This window comes from Hesperophylax consimilis, unplaced genomic scaffold (assembly GCF_061612785.1).
Source record: "Hesperophylax consimilis isolate HC1 unplaced genomic scaffold, BYU_Hcon_1.0 scaffold_40, whole genome shotgun sequence".
Classification (NCBI taxonomy): Eukaryota; Metazoa; Arthropoda; class Insecta; order Trichoptera; family Limnephilidae; genus Hesperophylax; species Hesperophylax consimilis.
In genome coordinates, this window is record NW_028301270.1 from 74,850 (window position 1) to 96,892 (window position 22,043).

The 22,043-nt window shown below is 37.0% G+C and overlaps 1 long non-coding RNA gene across 1 annotated transcript; it reads right to left on the reverse strand.

Annotated features, from left to right (window-relative positions):
- Positions 1 to 6,434: 6,434 nt before the first annotated feature.
- Positions 6,435 to 11,619, reverse strand: LOC149408942 (uncharacterized). Its single transcript, XR_016305316.1, has 5 exons — positions 11,355 to 11,619; positions 11,180 to 11,278; positions 10,394 to 10,539; positions 9,963 to 10,156; positions 6,435 to 8,664 (listed from the first exon to the last, which is right to left on the reverse strand). It is a non-coding gene; the product is annotated as an uncharacterized LOC149408942 (long non-coding RNA).
- Between the last annotated feature and the right edge of the window lie 10,424 nt (positions 11,620 to 22,043).

The following is a 22,043-nucleotide window of genomic DNA, read 5'->3' on the forward strand; positions in this document are numbered from 1 at the left end:
CCAAGCAGTTAAAGTCGTAATGTGGCTGAGCGCTAGTGCTTCTTCTTCATTTCCTTCTCTGAAATAAACCTGTTCTCCGCCCGGCAAATGTACGCCAAGTAAAATTGTGGTATGGGACTGACCGTGAATTGGATTTTCGAGAATACGCCAAGCTGCTTCCGGGGCGCTGATGAACCTACAATCCAAAAACTGACTAATTTCATCATGAACGATCGCACTGTTGCTGGTGCTCTCAGCTGCTTCTTGAAGAAGTCTTATTTCCATGCGAGCACAATCGTGACCCTTAGCGAGATACTTATGAATGTACTTAATTGCAACGACGGAGGAACAAATTTCTGCATTAATGTGGGCGTTGAATTTTCTTGTCAGATATGGGTTGAAGGGCACGACAAACCTATTGTCAACTTTGAGACTACGACACAAATGATCCTCTGCACTATTGTCACGCCGTTTGTACACCGGGTAGCCGTTTAAATCCGCTTCAGTCTCTTCGCGAAATGCTTTAGGAAATTTCTTAGAGCATTTCCCGTCAACCATACAAATTGAGTTAGGATTGACTGCGCCGCATGGACCGTGAATATTATGCTTTAGAATCGTCCTATATAAATCCTGGTCCCTCTCTCTGTCGGGTAACTCTGCACTGATGACACTATCTATATCGGACGGGGAATACAACTTGTCTGAATCACCAAGAGTGAACAAACCGTGAAGATGTGGCAAACCTCTCTTTTGTTCCTCAATTACGTAAACGTACGCTAAAACCTTACCGAACACTTCCCTTTTAACAATATCATCGATGAACTCCTCAACCTTCAGCTGGAAAACTCGCGCCACTAAATCTGGCCTATCAGAGGCACTTTGCCATGGATGGAGCTCATTAACTATTTCACGCCATTTTGGATTACAGGTTAACGTTATGAAAAGGTCAGGCCGACCGTATTTTCTGACCACTGACATAGAATCCTGGTATAATTTAGACATATGCCGAGGGCCACCGATGAAGGTCGACGGCAAGATAACGACGTTTCCTGCACGAATGTCACAATCTACATGCCTATCGTTCAAATGATCCAACAATCCCTGGTAACACTCGACACGCAATTCCTGTTGATGTAACCTCAAATAATTAAGTCTATTGGATTCGCAGCGAACATACGAATTGACTATGTACTGCTGAAACAACTTTCCTGAAGAATGAATGGGGTTGAAAATAGCACGCCTAATAGCAATTTTGTGCGAATAAAATTGGAGCAAAGTAACATTCTTCCGAACTCCAGTCGCAAAATCTGGGTGGTGCTGAAGATCTGGTGACCACGCGCATTCTCCTGAAGGAAATAGCAAAGGAAAGACCATGGAATCTAAATTTGGAGATAACATACTGATGCGTTGGGTGCTATGAGGCCTATTATTGGGAAAAACGGCTATATCAATTTCGGCAGGCAGATTGCCTTGATGGTCTTGAACAAAAATCACAGCGACATCATTCGGACTCGATGGAGCATTATATCGCCGCTGATCGTCGGATGAAGAACGCGAAAACAACAAACTAACGATACGCCGTGGATCACCGCTTTCTCTGCAACGTGCTTCTTCTTCCTCAACAGCCGTTTGAAGATTCATATAGCTACCTGCATAAGGACTAATTTGACGGATTACCCTATCTACAATGGACATGATTTCCTGGACACAATTCACGTTAGCCGGATGATTCATTCGAAGAGTGACTGCCGTGTCTGAATCAAATACATATAACTGAGCATAAGAGGGGGATCGATCTGCTTCTGGCTCCATCGTGGTTGAAGTAAGATGACATATCTCGCCTGAAATTTTCAAACAAAACGGACCCCTGCCTGGAACGTTGACAATTTTAGCACCAAAAGAAGCAAAAGCGCTGGCATTGTTGTATTGTCTGATGAAAGCTCTGAAATTCTTAGCACGGGCACCATTACCTAGCAAAAAGTCTTTAAACTCGGCTGGATAGTCTGATTGTGGGTTGAAGAAGACCTTTCCAGAGTGGCAACAACTATGTTTCAGACGACTTCTCTCTGCTGCAAAATGAACCGCTCGACAGTGGTTTACGGTACATTCACGATCCAAAACTCCTAAATAATGAACAGAAGGAGACATTGCATTTGAAGTTCCTGAAATGGCACATTTGAATGAAGAAACACTGCTCCTATTGCGTGGAAGGACTATTCTGGGCAATAAAACTGTTTCAAAATTTAATACGTCACCAGGGTTAGATGCAGTCACGTTCGTCGCTGGTGTAGGGATTTCGTTGATCGCAGAAACCACATCATGAGGTGATTCACGAACCTCGGATTCTGCAACAGCTCTCGTTGGTGCAGGAGCGTTGGGCGCAAGAACCGCTCCATCATGTAATGCTTCAACTACGAATTCCGCTACACCTCGCGATGTTGATGGACTTTCATCCACCACTGGAACTACATTACGTTGAGCATGTTTAATGCGATTGTATTGGAAATTTAATAAGTCACCAGGGTCGGAGATCATCGTCGGTGCAGGGATTTCATTCAGCGCAGAAACAATTTCATCATGTAGTGATTCATGAACCACGAATTCTGCAACAGCTCTCGTTGGTGCAGAATCTTCATTTGGCGCAAAAACTACTTCATGATGAAATGCTTCATCAACCATGAATTCCGCTACACCTCGCGATGTTGATGGAATTTCATCCGCCACTGAATCGACATTACGTTGAGCATGTTTAATGCGATAGTATTGTTTGTCTGTTTGAATTTTTTTTTCTTTCAAATCGATTTTTCTCTGTTTATAAGCAGCTTTTTTATTCAAACATAATTTATTTTTACGTTCTAGTTCTTTCCGTTCAGCCAGTTTTATTTCAGACAATTTTTTTTCAGCCAGTTTTTTTTCAACCAACTTCTTGCATTCAAATTCTGCATTCTTTTTCTGCTGTCTCTTTTCATACGCTACTTTGTTTTTCAATTTTAATTTATTTTTAAGTTCTTCTTCCAAAATAATGCTCTTCTGAACATTTTCAGCCTGTTTTTTACTTTCATTCTTTGTCTTTTTCTTTTGATATGCTATTTGATTTAAAGTTAGTTTTTTTTCTCCTGTATTTAATTTACTTTCATTCGCTTTAAATTTTTTATTACCTAACATTTTCATATTTTCATTTTCCCGCCTATTTTCCGACCCTCTAGAACTGGTATCGGCGATACATTCTCCCACTTGATCAATAGCTAATTCCTCTTTCTTATCAAGATCATCTGGCACAACATCCATATCAATAATTTTCCTATCGCCGATGCATTCAGAAGATATTTCACAAATTTGTGTGGGAACACAGCATTTTCGCAAATTTCGCCTTTCACACTGAGCATTTATAGCACACTTACCCTGATCTATCAACTCACTCCCCGAAACACTACTTTGCGAACTTTCATTCATAATTATTCAGTAAAATCAATAAAAAATTTCAGACAATGCGTAAAACACAGCTCTAACAGTCAAAAATCTGAAATCGAAAGAAAGTTCAAAACCATAGATATTGCAATTAATGTTAGCGTCCCTAGCTAGGGATGTCGACATAAGAATAAAAATGTAACTTGTCACTGTGACTCGGTAGTGATTTTCATCACTGACAAAATTCAAAATTTAAAAAATAAAGAGATAAGCACTTAATATAAGAATAGCTCCCGGGGCGACGGTACCCATGCCCGCCTCTCAAATTTAATGATTATTAAAAACACGCAAACTGCAAAAACTTTTGATTAAAATAATGTTTATTTTACAAAACAATAACACCGCTTCACCCTATATAACTTCTGCGCTCTGGGTACAATTTATAAATTTGCGTGACGCTATTGATGTAGTTTTTCACTACGGGGCGACGGTACACGTGCCAAATTATTTTTACCAAACTTTATTTTATTTCGTTCAAAAGCACTATCGATTTTTAAAAATATACTGCCAAGTAAGTACCTACACAGTATTTATTGTTTATTTGAATTCACAACATTTCGCTGCTTGTCTACGATCGGCTATTATCTCTGATTAACAAAAAGCCCGATTGTTGGCATTTTTTGTTAAAATAGCAAATGTCAAAACTTTCGCCGGTTACTGTGACACATTTTGAACCGAACGCCATCTGTGGGACGGCCGAATAACGTTCCTTAACCTTCGGAGGATGATTTTTTTCGATAATATTAAAGGCGGACGGCGTGTTTGCTGCAGATTGCAATCATCAAGTTGAGCGCGTCGATTTTATAAAAAAGCATACCGAGTGGTTTTCGCTAGACCACGTGACTTCGCGAAGCTCTCCCTATTAAATCATTTTTTTGCGTGTCGGGCGAACCTGGCGGCCGGAGAGAGAACTGCGCACTTTCGCATAGCGCGCCGCGAGCGCTTCCAGTTTCCGCCGCTAGATGCTACTCAAATTTTTGTCGACAAATTACGCCGAACGAATAAATTAGTAAACATTTTCATACAAAAACCGGATTACACGGTATTTCGGATTTTCCACGCAAAATTGAACTTGAATTCTATGCAAACAGAGAGACGTCTCGGTCTACTTTCGCTTGAAGCCTGAAACAAATGAAAGGCAACTTTTTTCAAGCACACGAAAATGAACCTAGAGTGTGAGCGACTTGAAGGTTCGAGTGGTCGATTTTCGCCTAATTTTAAGCGACCAAATAAAACAAAGAAACTGTGTATTACTATATATATACTAGCTTTTTGCCCGTTGCAGGCAACTGATGGGTAAAAATTAATCGCGCGGTGTAGTATTTGAATGGAGATGAGGCGAGGGTGTGGGACTGCAGATTTTTAAGTAACATATATTGCCCCTTAAATAACGCCTGCTCGCGTCCCCTTAAGAGTTACATCCCAGTTTTCAAATAGTATGTGGGCTACGCTAGGTTTGTATAGACTGGTTTGTGATTTAATTCTAATACATATTTTCTGTAACATAAATTGCCCCTTAAATAACGCCTGCTTGCGTCCCCTTTAGAGTTATATCCCAGTTTTCAAGTAGTTTGTGGGCTCCGCTAGGTTTGTATAGACTGGTTTGTGTTTTAATTCTAATACCTATTTTCCATGTTATTTTCTGTAGCAAAAATTTGCCCCTTTAATAACGCCTGCTCGCGTCCCCTTTAGAGTTATATCCCAGTTTTCAAGTAGTTTGTGGGCTACGCTAGGTTTGTATAAACTGGTTTGTGATTTAAATCTAATACCTTTTTCCATGTTCTAACCTAATCTTACCTCAAAAACACGCAAAATTCAAAAACTTTTAAAAATGTAATATGTATGTTTGCATGTGAATGAAGCAATGAATGTGTGACCACAAATTTATTCAAATGTATGTATGTTTGAATGTATGTGCCTAAAATTAGCTTTTTGCCCGTTGCAGGCAACTAATGGGTAAATGTACTAAGCCATTTGATGTTTGGGTGTAGATGAGACGAAGAGTGTGGGACTACAAAATTAAAGAAAGAAATATACTGATCATTTTTTCAGTACGGGGTGACAGTACCCATATGTAAAAACTTTTAACTGAAAAAAGGTTATTTAAAAAAAAAAAAACAATTGAATAAACCGTTTTTAATAGTAAATTACTTTCCCAAACGTCTGTGCTCCTGGTAGATTACAGCGTCACCGAGCTAATTTTTCGCAGAAATGGCTTTATAAGAATTATCATTAATTTAATAAAAAAAATATATATATATGCAAAACGAAATATGTTACCTACTGGTTAAAAAAATAAAGGGATCATGCTATGTATGAATGGCTCCCGGGGCGACGGTTCTCATGACCGCCACCCTAAATTAAATGATTATTATTAATCGCGAAATGCAAAAACCTTTAATAAAAAAAAAAAATCGTTACTTCAACCTACTTAATATTTATAACGCAAAAAAAATATTCCTTTTAAAAAAAATCAGAATGTGAATGAAGCATTACCTATGTTATTTTTGATTATTAAATGAAAAATCTTTATCATTGTATGTGGACCCAATTTATTGGAATACGTTTTTAAGTTTGATTAGCCTTAAATATTTGTAATAAAAACTGGTTGTTCCAAAGCATCCATCTATCTATCTATAATTTATCTGTGGTTTTAGTATGACATTTGACATTTGAGCCACTGCCGTCTCTGTTTACATTTGAGCTGATGAATGTTTTTTTTGCAGCTTAATTTATTTGCTAACAGTTCAATTAAAAACAGTTTATCCGATTACACCTCACATTCAACATATTCATAGTTATGACATGAATACATTTAATTAAAAATGAAACAATCAGGATGTGATTTGTCTACATATCGTTAACGTAGCGTATATTTTCTTTTATAAGTCTTAAACATTTTATACATCGACCCCTATAATGGAAGTCTTTACCTATAATGAAATGCATATTGAAAATGGTGGTGGAAAGAAACACGTTATAACATAAATGCTTAAAATATTTTTTTATTGGGTAACAAAACATTCAATATAAATGTACAGATATAGTTTGTTGTTTACAAAGAATATGCAAAACATGTTAGATTTGACAAATTTAACGTCTGATTTACACAACACTTGAATTGTGACGTCTTTGGGTTAATGCACACTTCTCACAATACATATAATATGGAATAGTGGTTTTAAAGCTGTAAAAACTTTGAACTGAACAACGCGCTAAGACACTTGTGTTTTGTTGCCTCGCGTGTTAAAAGCGTTTTAACTTTTGTATGAGTCAGAAGTACACTGGAATATGCCTCGACAATTTGGAATCCACAGTATAAACCGTAGAAAAAAAATATACACATTTCACTCTCTTTACTTAAAAGTAAGACGTTAAAAATATAATTGTTTACTACCTACAACTACTTGAACTTACATAAATACTTTTTTGTTGTTTGTTTTTGGGGTGTTATGTCGTGTTGCGCTAACTCCTTCTTTAGCCGACGCTGTCCGAAACGTCGGCTAAAGAAGGAGTTAGCGCAACACGGCATAACACCCCAAAAACAAACAACAAAAATGCTTTTGGCCGTGAGAATCTAAAAACTTACCTTACATAAATACATTTTAATTTAGCTCACTGATCTAGCTGAGCAAACCTATTTACCTATGTCAAGCTACCGATTGAAATGCCCTAGTGAGATGTGCAGAGTATGCTTTTTATGTAAAACACTGTTTTTTGAATGAAATAAATAAAATAAAATAACAGATTTTGGAAATAAGTAAAAATCAAACAACGTTTTAATTTCATTAAAGTGTATTTATTTTTTTTAAATCTGATTCGATATAAGTATTTTGAGTTTGAACTTGTTTTACTTTTTAAAGTTTAAACAGAATATAAAAATAGTTAAAATGCTTTTGGGAATCTATTTAATCTGAAACTAAATTTTCCTAATGATAAAAATCAACAGTTCCCTCAAATAGTGACAAATTTAGGTTTGCGTTATCATCAAATGATAAGTTCAAGTCACATTGTATGTATTTAACCCTGCGAATAAATTTAAAATGGGAAGATTAGTCTTAAATAGATTAAATTTACTGGTTTAAATAGATATGAAACGACAATACCTAATCTAAAATTTACCTGTAAACAATGTTTTGGGTTGAAACTCCAGCCTGATTTACACCTTGAGGACTTCCGTCGACTATTTGAATTTTTAATGAATTTATTGTTATGACTCTGGAGCAAGCTACATACAATTGCCCATGCGTAAAGACGGGTTCTGGTAAATAAACACCAATCTGATTAAAAGTTTGACCCTGCGATTTAAATTGTCATTTCATAAGCAAGACTTTTTCGTTAATTTTACGTGCATCTACATTTTTGGGACACAGTATCGCTCTGTCACTGAATAAATTTGAATCGCTACAGAATGAGAATGTCCGTAAAGTGCGCTAATAACATCTTGGCAAATCGTACTTGACGGTGAAACTATTTCATGATGGTACGCAACTTTGAGGAGTTGGTAATGTTCCATTCCATGATTAAAACGTCTATTCTGTATTATTTGTAGGTTGTTTAAATACGTAAGCTCCCGATTTGCGAACCGAGCCAGGAAAGAAACGGCGTTTCGAGCCATTTGCGGTTGTTTCTTTCCTTTCCTATAAATCGAAGTTCAGCTCGTGTACATAGCATGAGGCTTTCTAAACGGCACAACTCTGATAAAAATGGAGAAGCAAAGAATGTGTTTCAACACTTTTGCTTTTTGCCCGAAAGTAATGGGTAAAAATGTGGTGCGTGGTGTAATGTTTGAATGTGAATGAAGCAAGATGTTTGTGCCAAATTTCATATTTACGATTTGATGTTCGAATGTAAATAAAGTAAATGCTTTCATTTAAATCAAATAGCTGTAGGTACCTGACCGACCCCCCTATGGTGGTCTGTGAACAAATTTTAAATGAACAAATTGGCCGTCCAATTAAAAACCTTGATCGTTTCCGATTTAAGTAGATATATTAACTGGCAAGCTAGTTATGTAATTAGTTCCATAATTATACCATTCATGGATGATTAGTAACTTTAAAATATCAAAGCGTTGAAGTGTCATCATTTTCATCACGCCTTTGGAAAGACATAGAGAGGATTGTGAAATTAGTTCCAGTTCAAAGTAACGCCGGCTGAAGTTCATTCATTCTCGAGGACTTGAAAACGCAGACAGTAGAGAAAGCTTTAGACATCCTGCAAACGAAAAAAATTATGCATATTGTTAATTCATTTATTAATATATAGTATTTTAATGTTTTTAACTTGGTACAACAAAAAAATCTGCAATAAGAGACAAATGATCAGAAGAATTGTGCAAAATTTACAGAATCAGCGTTAATGGCGATTGTCAAAGTTTCAAATGTAATATCAAATAGCGGGCCAGAACTAATTACATACATTTTGTAATAGATATTACTTGTACCCTATGTTTAAACATATATATTTAAACATCGGGGTTTATTAGCCATCTACGAACACAGTGCACGATCTTGAGATATGTTATTTGAATATTATAATTAAAGAGTCGCCTCATGTTTTCTTGTCTCAAGTGTTAATAGCGTTTTAACTTTTGTATGATAATACAATTTGACGCTCAACATGAATTTTATAGCTATGAATTTTAAATATTACAATGGCGTCCAACGCGTCTTGTATTTTAATCTTATTGCATTGTGTTGACTTTCAAATGTTACAATGATAGTCAATAATTGAAACGCCTGATGTAACTTACTATCTAATAGAATTATGCAAACAAACTTTGTAACTTTAAGGTCCGCTTCGTGTCACTAATAAATATTATAATGGCATTACCAAAACCCAGCTTAACTCAAAACACCAGTTTTTGTAGTTGGGCCCCTGTGATTATAAGCTCCGAACCGAACCAGAAAAGGAACGCAACAACTGCAAACGGCGTTTCGAGCCATTTGCGGTTGTTTCGTTCCTTTCCTATAAATAGCATGAGGCTTTCTAAACGGCACAACTCTGATAATTAAATACATATGCTTGCGTGTAAATGAAGCGGACTGCGTGTCAAAACGTTGCTTTTTCCCCGAAACTAATGGGTAAAAATGTGGTGTGTTATGAAATATTTGAATGTGAATAAAGCAAGATGTTATAGTTATGTCATACTGAAAACTGGCGCACGTAAAGATTAAAGGAACCGTTGTGTCTGCGAATATATCCGGCATGATTGTAGGCAAAAAATGAACGCTTTCTCTTTTATCATTTCACGTGACTTTCTTGTAAAACATTATCTGATAATTCCCAACCATCATACTTGTGCCATTGTATACCTGTTCAAGAAACGCTTAAAGCCGGCTGACAACTTTAATTTCAAACTTATATTTTTAGATATTTCTGAAGTTCCACGACGCCCGGTGGAGATTTCCTCCATTGTCAATTGCAATAAGCAGACAGTAGAGATGTTTCAATAGATGAAAGATAGGCTTTTATTTACGTTATAATAATAGTATGAACATGATAATATTCACCTTGAGAAAGTGCATTGAGGATTCTGCGCTGTCCTTTGTACAGAACGTCGAGTCAAAGCGATGCACGGTCATCACGACTTGACGATATTTCTGAAGCAACGCCAGTAACGTATGTAAGTAACGTAACGCCGGCTGTCATTACTCGGCTTTCTCGAATACTGAAAAGCGCAGACTGCAAAGACGTTTTCAAAACCCTGCAAATGACATTTTAATAACAGTTAGGCATTTTGTATCATTTTATTAATATATATTGCAAAATTTACAGACTCGACGATAATGGCAATTGTCAAAGTTTTAAAATGTATGTCAAATAGCAGCCAGAACAAACTACACGTAATATGCAGTCGTCTTATGTCATAATACTAATAATCATTTATAACACTGCCGCTAAAACATTCAGAAAAGTTCCCAATTATCATACGTGTACATACCTGTCCAAGAAACGCTCCCAAAAACCATCGATGAAATCGCCTAGGTGTATTTTTAACCGAATTTGGAAAAGCGTAGACGCCATTTTTTTAGATTTTAAAATCCACTTGAACACAACGTCCCGTGAAAGTATCCATACAGTAGAATCCTGCAAATAACGAATGTAATAACATTAAAATATAATTTAGAATATCATTAAGAAAGGGACGTTAGTTTTCTTTTTAATGAATCTACTATATTTCATTTCGTTTCCCCAAATAGTGATGGGTTTTGACAAATTTAATGATTAGTTCAAGTCACACTGTATGTATTTTACCACGTGAAGAAATCAATAGATTAAAAAGAATGTGTTTCAACACTTTTGCTTTTTGCCCGAAAGTAATGCGAGAGGCATCTGCCTAATTTTATAATTATATACATATGCTTGCGTGTAAATGAAGCGGACTGCGTGTCAAAACGTTGCTTTTTCCCCGAAACTAATGGGTAAAAATGTAGTGTGTTATGAAATGTTTGAATGTGAATAAAGCAAGATGTTATAGTTATGTCATACTGAAAACTGGCGCACGTAAAGATTAAAGGAACCGTTGTGTCTGCGAATATATCCGGCATGATTCTAGGCAAAAAGTGAACGCTTTCTCTTTTATCATTGGTGGATATGTCCTCCATTGTCAATTGCAATAGAGATGTTTTACATTGACAGTAGAGATGTTTCAATAGATGAAAGTTAGGCTTTTATTTACGTTATAATAATGACATTAATTAATTAATTATAACATGATAATATTCACCTTGAGAAGATGCTAGAATTCTGCGCTGTCCTTTGTCCAGAACGTCTAGTCGAAGCGTTGTTAGAGACGATATTTCGACAGCCTAGACGTTTCAGAACCCTACAAATGACAGTTAGGCATTTGTATAATCATTTATTAATATAAATTATTACGTTATATTATGGGTAAAACTCACTTTAAGTTCATTTTCGATCAAAGCTTGCAGATAGGCACCATTGTTTTCTTCGTCGCGTTCATGAGTGCAAATTCGATTTCCAATTGGGCAACTTGTCAAAGACACACGGAACTTGAGAATAATCTCAACTCATCTATTATCCATTATCGATATCCATTTCGACGGACTTTCCAATATTTTGAAACACACAGAAAACAAACAGACGCGTAAAAAATGCGGTTATTTAGTTAAAAGAGGACGCCATTTTGAGAAAAAAAAATGGCCACGTGACTACCGATGATACCACTATGAAAAGAAAAACATTTAGACATTAATTAAACCTATTACCCTAAAAATGGGGAAATTTAAAAACATCTTTCGTGAAATTTAAAAAAAAAATCAACGATACCCGATCAATTCAGACCCGACGCTCGATAAAAATCAATCGTGTTTTTAATTTACGTTCGAGTAATGCGAAAAACGCAAAATTTTCGACCAAAAAGGCGCAAGAAATTTTTTTTTTATGATTTCGCGTTCGGGGTGCGTTCGATGTTGAATAAAAACATAAACGGTGAAGGAGAAAATGTTTTGCAGATCATCCCGATCGATGAAAACGAAACGTTGCGAAAATGCACCAAAATTTGGCCGTTTCGAAACCGCGCGCGTGGCAACACTCGTGATTTCTGCAAAATTGGCAGACCACGTGGTACGATTCCCAGATTTGGAAGCTCTGTTGCAAATCGTTTTTTTGCCATAGTGGGGCAGTCCTGGCGGCGGGAGAGTGAACCTCGGTACTTGAGCATGGCGCGCCTCGAACGTTTCCAGTTTCTGTCGACAGAGTTCCTCTAATTTTCCAGCCGTAGAGTTTCCAAATAAAAAAACTGACTGCTGTTTCACGTTTTTACACGCAAAATTGAACTCGAATTCTATGCAAACAGAGAGGCGTCTCGGTCTACTTTCGCTTGAAGCCTGAAACAAAAGAAAGGCAACTTTTTTCAAGCACACGAAAACGAACCTAGTGTCCTATGCGACTTTAAGTTCGAGTGGTCGATTTTCGCCTAATTTTAAGCGACCAAATAAAACAAAGAAACTGCGTATTACTGTATATATACTAGCTTTTTGCCCGTTGCAGGCAACTGATGGGTCAATGTGATAAGCGATCTGATGTTTGAATGTAGATGAGACGAAGAGTGTGGGACTACAAAATTAAAAAAAAGAAATGGATATTTTGAGAAAAAAAGAGCCAAGGAGCTTACTGATAATTTTTTCACCGAGCCATTCGTGTTGTGTAGGTCGAGACGCGTAATTTGATATCCATATCGTATGTACGGTTTTTGTCACCAACATTCTTCAAAAGTTGTTATTTTGGAAAAAAAATTGCTCAATTAACACGAAAAATATGTATGCTTGCATGTGAATGAAGCAATGAATGTGTGACCACAAATGTATTGAAATATATGTTTGTTTAGAAAGAAATGAATATTTTGAGAAAAAAAAGAGCCAAGGAGGTTACCGATCATTTTTTCACCGAGCCGTTCGGATTCTGTGAGTCGAGACGCGGAATTTGATATCCATATCGTATGTACGGTTTTTGTCACCAACATTCTTCAAAAGTTGTTATTTTGGAAAAAAAATTGCTCAATTAACACGAAAAATATGTATGCTTGCATGTGAATGAAGCAATGAATGTGTGACCACAAATGTATTGAAATATATGTTTGTTTAGAAAGAAATGAATATTTTGAGAAAAAAAAGAGCCAAGGAGGTTACCGATCATTTTTTCACCGAGCCGTTCGGATTCTGTGAGTCGAGACGCGGAATTTGATATCCATATCGTATGTACGGTTTTTGTCACCGACATTCTTCAAAAGTCCCAGCGAGTTTTATTTTGGAAAAAAACATCGCTCTACAAACATGTAAAATGTAAAACTTTTATTGGAAAAAATTAAATAAAAAAAAAAATCTTCGAACTTAATATATTTAAAAAAAAAATTACCAAAAAAATATATTCATAACGCAATTAGGTACCTGCTCGTTAAAAATAAAGAGACAAAAACTTAAAATATGAATGGCTCCCGGGGCGACGGTACCCATGCCCGCCTCTCAAATTTATTACAAACACTCATTCTGGAAAAATTTTTGATTAAAAAATGTTTATTTTACATAACAATAACACCGCTTCACCCTATATAACTTCTGCGCTCTGGGTATAATTTATAAATTTGCGTGACGCTATTGATGTAGTTTTTCACTACGGGGCGACGGTACCACTACTACTACTACAATTACAACTACAACTACAACTACAACTACAACTACAACTACAACTTCTACTCCTACTCCGACTCCTACTCCTACTCCTACTCCTACTCCTACTCCTACTCCTACTCCTACTCCTACTCCTACTCCTACTCCTACTCCTACTCCTACTCCTACTCCTACTCCTACTCATACTCCTACTCCTACTCCTTCTTCTACTACTACTCCTACTACTACTCCTACTCCTACTCCTACCCCTACTCATACTCTTCCTACTACTACTACTTCTCCTACTACTGCTACTACTACTTGGTACAATTTATAAATTTGCGTGACGCAATTGATGTAGTTTTTCACTACGGGGCGACGGTATCCGTGTCAAATTATTTTTACCAAACTTTATTTTATTTCTTTTTTTTGTTGTTTTTTTTTGGGGTGTTATGCCGTGTTGCGCTAACTCCTTCTTTAGCCGACGTTTCGGATCTACTTGATCTGCCCTGATGATGGATACTGCAACGCTGTCCGAAACGTCGGCTAAAGAAGGAGTTAGCGCAACACGGCATAACACCCCAAAAACAAATAACAAAAATGCTTTTGGCCGTGAGAATCTAAAAACTTTCCATTTATTTTATTTCGTTCAAAAGCACTATCGATTTAAAAAAAATATACTGCCAAAGTAAGTACCTACAAATATTTTATTGTTTCTTTGAATTCCATCTGTGTAGGTACCTGCACCTACTATTAAAAATTTATCGAAAAAATATTTACATAACGCAATTAGGCACCTACTCGTTAAAAAATAAACAGATGAAAACCTATGAATAGCTTCCAGGCTAACCTCATCCAAGTTCTGCGCTCCTGGTAGAAATAATAAATTAGCGAGAGGCTATTGATGCAGTTTTTCACTTCTGGGCGACGGTATCCGTGCCAAATTATTTTACCAAACTTTATTTTATTTCGTTCATAAGCATTATCGATTTTTAAAAATATACTGCCAAAGTAAGTACCTCTACAAATTTTATCGTTTCTTTGAAGTAACATCACTATGTAATAAAACATCTCTTCGGTGCTTGTCTATGATTGGCTGATTTCTGATTATACAAAAGCCCGCCTGTTGGCATTTTTCGGGTCAAATTGCAAATGTCAAAAGTTTATCCGGTTACTGTAAGACATTTTGAACCGAGCGCCATCTGTGGGACGGCCGAATAACGTTCCTTAACCTTCGGAGGATGATTTTTTTCGATAATTTCACCTGCAGACTGCGTGTTTGCGACGGAATTTAATCATTAGGATGACCATGTACATTTTATAAATAAATCGTACCACGTGGTTTCGTCGTTACCACGTGACTATTTCTTTTCCAATGATGCCATTATTCAAAGAAAAACATTTAGACATAAATTAAACCCATTACCCTAAAAATCGGGATATTTCGTACAACTTTTCGTGAAATTTAAAAAACAAAATCAACGATACCCGATCAATTCAGACACGACGCTCGATAAAAATCAATCGTGTTTTTAATTTACGTTCGAGTAATGCGAAAAACGCAAAATTTTCGAGCAAAAAGGCGCAAGAAATTTTTTTTTAATGATTTCGCGTTCGGGGTGCGTTCGATGTTGAATAAAAACATAAACGGTGAAGGAGAAAAAGTTTTACAGATCGGTGGCGATCGATGAAAACGAAACATTGAGAAAATGCACCAAAATTTGGCCGTTTCGAAACCGTGCGTGTTGCAACACTCGCTGATTTGTCGCCGGGAAGCTCTGCCGATTGACCGGCCGCGAATTAACTTATTGGAGTGTCGCCGTCCCGGCCGCCGAAGAAGAGAAAATCAGCGCTCTCGTATGGCGCGCCGCCATAGTTCCGGGACGATTTTGACAACATCGATTCCCTAACGAAACCTCTCGAGTTTCCGGGAATTATTTTCATACAAAATTCGGATTACTCGGTATTTCGGGTTTTCCACGCCAAATTGAACGCCGGGCTCTACGCGCGCAGAGAGGCGTCTCGGTCTACTTTTGCTTGAACACTGAAACAAAAGAAAGGCAACTTTTTCGCTACTTTCACGCCAAAACGAACCTTAGAGTGTGAGCGACTTGAAGGGTCAAGTGGTCGATTTTCGCCTAATTTTAAGCGACCAAATAAAAACAAAGAAACTGCGTATTACTGTATACTAGCTTTTTGCCCGTTGCAGGCAACTGATGGGTCAATGTGATAAGCGATCTGATGTTTGAATGTAGATGAGACGAAGAGTGTGGGACTACAAAATTAAAAAAAAGAAATGGATATTTTGAGAAAAAAAGAGCCAAGGAGCTTACTGATAATTTTTTCACCGAGCCATTCGTGTTGTGTAGGTCGAGACGCGTAATTTGATATCCATATCGTATGTACGGTTTTTGTCACCAACATTCTTCAAAAGTTGTTATTTTGGAAAAAAAATTGCTCAATTAACACGAAAAATATGTATGCTTGCATGTGAATGAAGCAATGAATGTGTGACCACAAATGTATTGAAATATATGTTTGTTTAGAAAGAAATGAATATTTTGAGAAAAAAAAGAGCCAAGGAGGTTACCGATCATTTTTTCACCGAGCCGTTCGGATTCTGTGAGTCGAGACGCGGAATTTGATATCCATATCGTATGTACGGTTTTTGTCACCAACATTCTTCAAAAGTTGTTATTTTGGAAAAAAAATTGCTCAATTAACACGAAAAATATGTATGCTTGCATGTGAATGAAGCAATGAATGTGTGACCACAAATGTATTGAAATATATGTTTGTTTAGAAAGAAATGAATATTTTGAGAAAAAAAAGAGCCAAGGAGGTTACCGATCATTTTTTCACCGAGCCGTTCGGATTCTGTGAGTCGAGACGCGGAATTTGATATCCATATCGTATGTACGGTTTTTGTCACCGACATTCTTCAAAAGTCCCAGCGAGTTTTATTTTGGAAAAAAACATCGCTCTACAAACATGTAAAATGTAAAACTTTTATTGGAAAAAATTAAATAAAAAAAAAAATCTTCGAACTTAATATATTTAAAAAAAAAATTACCAAAAAAATATATTCATAACGCAATTAGGTACCTGCTCGTTAAAAATAAAGAGACAAAAACTTAAAATATGAATGGCTCCCGGGGCGACGGTACCCATGCCCGCCTCTCAAATTTATTACAAACACTCATTCTGGAAAAATTTTTGATTAAAAAATGTTTATTTTACATAACAATAACACCGCTTCACCCTATATAACTTCTGCGCTCTGGGTATAATTTATAAATTTGCGTGACGCTATTGATGTAGTTTTTCACTACGGGGCGACGGTACCACTACTACTACTACAATTACAACTACAACTACAACTACAACTACAACTACAACTACAACTTCTACTCCTACTCCGACTCCTACTCCTACTCCTACTCCTACTCCTACTCCTACTCCTACTCCTACTCCTACTCCTACTCATACTCCTACTCCTTCTTCTACTACTACTCCTACTACTACTCCTACTCCTACTCCTACCCCTACTCCTACTCTTCCTACTACTACTACTTCTCCTACTACTGCTACTACTACTTGGTACAATTTATAAATTTGCGTGACGCAATTGATGTAGTTTTTCACTACGGGGCGACGGTATCCGTGTCAAATTATTTTTACCAAACTTTATTTTATTTCTTTTTTTTGTTGTTTTTTTTTGGGGTGTTATGCCGTGTTGCGCTAACTCCTTCTTTAGCCGACGTTTCGGATCTACTTGATCTGCCCTGATGATGGATACTGCAACGCTGTCCGAAACGTCGGCTAAAGAAGGAGTTAGCGCAACACGGCATAACACCCCAAAAACAAATAACAAAAATGCTTTTGGCCGTGAGAATCTAAAAACTTTCCATTTATTTTATTTCGTTCAAAAGCACTATCGATTTAAAAAAAATATACTGCCAAAGTAAGTACCTACAAATATTTTATTGTTTCTTTGAATTCCATCTGTGTAGGTACCTGCACCTACTATTAAAAATTTATCGAAAAAATATTTACATAACGCAATTAGGCACCTACTCGTTAAAAAATAAACAGATGAAAACCTATGAATAGCTTCCAGGCTAACCTCATCCAAGTTCTGCGCTCCTGGTAGAAATAATAAATTAGCGAGAGGCTATTGATGCAGTTTTTCACTTCTGGGCGACGGTATCCGTGCCAAATTATTTTACCAAACTTTATTTTATTTCGTTCATAAGCATTATCGATTTTTAAAAATATACTGCCAAAGTAAGTACCTCTACAAATTTTATCGTTTCTTTGAAGTAACATCACTATGTAATAAAACATCTCTTCGGTGCTTGTCTATGATTGGCTGATTTCTGATTATACAAAAGCCCGCCTGTTGGCATTTTTCGGGTCAAATTGCAAATGTCAAAAGTTTATCCGGTTACTGTAAGACATTTTGAACCGAGCGCCATCTGTGGGACGGCCGAATAACGTTCCTTAACCTTCGGAGGATGATTTTTTTTCGATAATTTCACCTGCAGACTGCGTGTTTGCGACGGAATTTAATCATTAGGATGACCATGTACATTTTATAAATAAATCGTACCACGTGGTTTCGTCGTTACCACGTGACTATTTCTTTTCCAATGATGCCATTATTCAAAGAAAAACATTTAGACATAAATTAAACCCATTACCCTAAAAATCGGGATATTTCGTACAACTTTTCGTGAAATTTAAAAAACAAAATCAACGATACCCGATCAATTCAGACACGACGCTCGATAAAAATCAATCGTGTTTTTAATTTACGTTCGAGTAATGCGAAAAACGCAAAATTTTCGAGCAAAAAGGCGCAAGAAATTTTTTTTTAATGATTTCGCGTTCGGGGTGCGTTCGATGTTGAATAAAAACATAAACGGTGAAGGAGAAAAAGTTTTACAGATCGGTGGCGATCGATGAAAACGAAACATTGAGAAAATGCACCAAAATTTGGCCGTTTCGAAACCGTGCGTGTTGCAACACTCGCTGATTTGTCGCCGGGAAGCTCTGCCGATTGACCGGCCGCGAATTAACTTATTGGAGTGTCGCCGTCCCGGCCGCCGAAGAAGAGAAAATCAGCGCTCTCGTATGGCGCGCCGCCATAGTTCCGGGACGATTTTGACAACATCGATTCCCTAACGAAACCTCTCGAGTTTCCGGGAATTATTTTCATACAAAATTCGGATTACTCGGTATTTCGGGTTTTCCACGCCAAATTGAACGCCGGGCTCTACGCGCGCAGAGAGGCGTCTCGGTCTACTTTTGCTTGAACACTGAAACAAAAGAAAGGCAACTTTTTCGCTACTTTCACGCCAAAACGAACCTTAGAGTGTGAGCGACTTGAAGGGTCAAGTGGTCGATTTTCGCCTAATTTTAAGCGACCAAATAAAAACAAAGAAACTGCGTATTACTGTATACTAGCTTTTTGCCCGTTGCAGGCAACTGATGGGTCAATGTGATAAGCGATCTGATGTTTGAATGTAGATGAGACGAAGAGTGTGGGACTACAAAATTAAAAAAAAGAAATGGATATTTTGAGAAAAAAAGAGCCAAGGAGCTTACTGATAATTTTTTCACCGAGCCATTCGTGTTGTGTAGGTCGAGACGCGTAATTTGATATCCATATCGTATGTACGGTTTTTGTCACCAACATTCTTCAAAAGTTGTTATTTTGGAAAAAAAATTGCTCAATTAACACGAAAAATATGTATGCTTGCATGTGAATGAAGCAATGAATGTGTGACCACAAATGTATTGAAATATATGTTTGTTTAGAAAGAAATGAATATTTTGAGAAAAAAAAGAGCCAAGGAGGTTACCGATCATTTTTTCACCGAGCCGTTCGGATTCTGTGAGTCGAGACGCGGAATTTGATATCCATATCGTATGTACGGTTTTTGTCACCAACATTCTTCAAAAGTTGTTATTTTGGAAAAAAAATTGCTCAATTAACACGAAAAATATGTATGCTTGCATGTGAATGAAGCAATGAATGTGTGACCACAAATGTATTGAAATATATGTTTGTTTAGAAAGAAATGAATATTTTGAGAAAAAAAAGAGCCAAGGAGGTTACCGATCATTTTTTCACCGAGCCGTTCGGATTCTGTGAGTCGAGACGCGGAATTTGATATCCATATCGTATGTACGGTTTTTGTCACCGACATTCTTCAAAAGTCCCAGCGAGTTTTATTTTGGAAAAAAACATCGCTCTACAAACATGTAAAATGTAAAACTTTTATTGGAAAAAATTAAATAAAAAAAAAAATCTTCGAACTTAATATATTTAAAAAAAAAATTACCAAAAAAATATATTCATAACGCAATTAGGTACCTGCTCGTTAAAAATAAAGAGACAAAAACTTAAAATATGAATGGCTCCCGGGGCGACGGTACCCATGCCCGCCTCTCAAATTTATTACAAACACTCATTCTGGAAAAATTTTTGATTAAAAAATGTTTATTTTACATAACAATAACACCGCTTCACCCTATATAACTTCTGCGCTCTGGGTATAATTTATAAATTTGCGTGACGCTATTGATGTAGTTTTTCACTACGGGGCGACGGTACCACTACTACTACTACAATTACAACTACAACTACAACTACAACTACAACTACAACTACAACTTCTACTCCTACTCCGACTCCTACTCCTACTCCTACTCCTACTCCTACTCCTACTCCTACTCCTACTCCTACTCCTACTCATACTCCTACTCCTTCTTCTACTACTACTCCTACTACTACTCCTACTCCTACTCCTACCCCTACTCCTACTCTTCCTACTACTACTACTTCTCCTACTACTGCTACTACTACTTGGTACAATTTATAAATTTGCGTGACGCAATTGATGTAGTTTTTCACTACGGGGCGACGGTATCCGTGTCAAATTATTTTTACCAAACTTTATTTTTTTTTTTTTTTTTTGTTTTTTTTTGGGGTGTTATGCCGTGTCGCGCTAACTCCTTCTTTAGCCGACGTTTCGGATCTACTTGATCTGCCCTGATGATGGACACTGCAACGCTGTCCGAAACGTCGGCTAAAGAAGGAGTTAGCGCAACACGGCATAACACCCCAAAAACAAATAACAAAAATGCTTTTGGCCGTGAGAATCTAAAAACTTTCCATTTATTTTATTTCGTTCAAAAGCACTATCGATTTAAAAAAAATATACTGCCAAAGTAAGTACCTACACATATTTTATTGTTTCTTTGAATTCCATCTGTGTAGGTACCTGCACCTACTATTAAAAATTTATCGAAAAAATATTTACATAACGCAATTAGGCACCTACTCGTTAAAAAATAAACAGATGAAAACCTATGAATAGCTTCCAGGCTAACCTCATCCAAGTTCTGCGCTCCTGGTAGAAATAATAAATTAGCGAGAGGCTATTGATGCAGTTTTTCACTTCTGGGCGACGGTATCCGTGCCAAATTATTTTACCAAACTTTATTTTATTTCGTTCATAAGCATTATCGATTTTTAAAAATATACTGCCAAAGTAAGTACCTCTACAAATTTTATCGTTTCTTTGAAGTAACATCACTATGTAATAAAACATCTCTTCGGTGCTTGTCTATGATTGGCTGATTTCTGATTATACAAAAGCCCGCCTGTTGGCATTTTTCGGGTCAAATTGCAAATGTCAAAAGTTTATCCGGTTACTGTAAGACATTTTGAACCGAGCGCCATCTGTGGGACGGCCGAATAACGTTCCTTAACCTTCGGAGGATGATTTTTTTCGATAATTTCACCTGCAGACTGCGTGTTTGCGACGGAATTTAATCATTAGGATGACCATGTACATTTTATAAATAAATCGTACCACGTGGTTTCGTCGTTACCACGTGACTATTTCTTTTCCAATGATGCCATTATTCAAAGAAAAACATTTAGACATAAATTAAACCCATTACCCTAAAAATCGGGATATTTCGTACAACTTTTCGTGAAATTTAAAAAACAAAATCAACGATACCCGATCAATTCAGACACGACGCTCGATAAAAATCAATCGTGTTTTTAATTTACGTTCGAGTAATGCGAAAAACGCAAAATTTTCGAGCAAAAAGGCGCAAGAAATTTTTTTTTAATGATTTCGCGTTCGGGGTGCGTTCGATGTTGAATAAAAACATAAACGGTGAAGGAGAAAAAGTTTTACAGATCGGTGGCGATCGATGAAAACGAAACATTGAGAAAATGCACCAAAATTTGGCCGTTTCGAAACCGTGCGTGTTGCAACACTCGCTGATTTGTCGCCGGGAAGCTCTGCCGATTGACCGGCCGCGAATTAACTTATTGGAGTGTCGCCGTCCCGGCCGCCGAAGAAGAGAAAATCAGCGCTCTCGTATGGCGCGCCGCCATAGTTCCGGGACGATTTTGACAACATCGATTCCCTAACG